This window comes from Mandrillus leucophaeus, unplaced genomic scaffold (genome assembly GCF_000951045.1).
Source record: "Mandrillus leucophaeus isolate KB7577 unplaced genomic scaffold, Mleu.le_1.0 Scaffold682, whole genome shotgun sequence".
NCBI classification, from domain to species: Eukaryota; Metazoa; Chordata; class Mammalia; order Primates; family Cercopithecidae; genus Mandrillus; species Mandrillus leucophaeus.
The window spans coordinates 357,943-359,803 of NW_012107386.1; positions in this window are offsets into that span (position 1 = coordinate 357,943).

Below are 1,861 nucleotides of genomic sequence, written 5' to 3' on the forward strand. Positions count from 1 at the left end.
GTATCTAGAATAAAATATGTGGTCTCTACACAGACAAAACTTTCACCAGGAAAGTCAAAGAAGATGGAGTTGGACATGCTGGCTAAGTGACATTTTCCAATTGCCTATTGTTCTTGTCATTAAGTAGAGAAATCATCTACCGTGTAAAGAACGGTCAGGAAGAATCCATACTTCCATCCTGCAACCTTCTTCTGCTTACTGCTTAATTAGCACATTGATGGGTGGATCAGTATAGAATAATCAGCTTTATACTTCTTTAGTCCCCCTTTCTTCGAGATTTTTCCTTTCAGATTCCCCCCCCACATACACACATAACTGATAATTTTTCTGTTCTTTCGTTTTCCCTTCTTCTCAAAATATTGTTCTTGGCATTTTGATTTCCTTATCTTTTGTGGAGTGTAGTTCCCGTCAGTTCTCAATTCTCCAGAGCCATTGCCTCTTTCTATTTCTGGAGAGGTCTCTCTCCAGCTTTCTGCAAATGGATTGTCATTCACTCTAATCAAGAAAGGAATGAATTCCCAGTTTTTCTACCTAATACTTCACCTACTATGAACCAAACAAGTATAATAAGAGCTAAATTTTTGAGGCGTATATGGCAGGAGACATGGTAATCACTGTGCATGTCTTAGCTCACTAATCTTTCCAGCTACTCTTTTGTTATTCTTATTTTACATACAAGGAAACAGGTGTAGAGAGATGAAAGTCATTTTAACCTGTTCACACAGTTAATATAAGGCAAAGCTGAGATTTAAAACCTGAGCTATCTAAGCTATGCAACTGCTTCCACAACCATCACATCACTGCTATTCATCAGTTTTTCTTCTAAGCCTATGTGAAGCTCAAAAATAATGCCTGGAGAATATGGACTCTGAAGTAAATGATGGTATCTTTTATTATTGAGAGTTTCAACGCATGAAGGGAAAGAAACAATGTTCTATTGAAAATGATTTAAATTAGCATTGGATCAAAGGACCTAAAGTAAACAATTCTGTAGTCAAATTAAAATGAAAATAAACAACAACATTCTGGATTCCAATTGGCTACTACAGCACATGCTTAAAATACATAATATCTCTGCATCCCTAAATGCTGGGCTTGGGGAAGGCACTAAATTAAACCTTATCTCCCTCTTGAAGTACTAAACAAGTTGGAAATAGAAGCAGGTATTAAAGAGATGGATATCAAAATACCAGTGTTGTTGTTAGAAATACTAAATTGAAGGATGCGGTTGAAACCTATGACTTTATGGACTTCCTGGTTCTTCCCTCTAAGTGTAGACCTTGAAACTCCTGACCTGAGGATATTTTAAGTCTTTGGGAACAGACTACCTCTCCCAGTTAGCTGGAAGCAGAATTCTGGCCTCTCCTACTTCATGTGTTGTAAAGATAGAAGTCACATGTGTGAGTGGCTTTTAACATTCAGGAACATGGAGTGATGGTGACTCACCACTCACCATCAGCTAATCTTTTTCCCAGTAGCAGGGTAGAGTAAGGAGAGGAGAGGACGAGTTCTTCCAGACAATTTGCATTATTTTTATACCTCCTTGAAATTCTTGTAAAGCCTGTCAAGTATAAAACTGAAAATAATATATACATGTTTTTAATTTTTATGAGATGGGCTCTCACTATGTTGCCCAGGCTGTTCTCAAACTCCTAAGCTCAAGCAATCCTTCCACCTCAGCTTTCCAAAGTGCTGGGATTACATGAAAATAATATTTTAATAAATTGAAGAAAAATAGTTTTATAGAATATATTGTTGTATAATAATATATCACATAATATATAATAGTCATATAAAATATAATCTTTAAGAAGATACACAAATATCTATGTGTCTGTGCACATACGTATACAAACATACC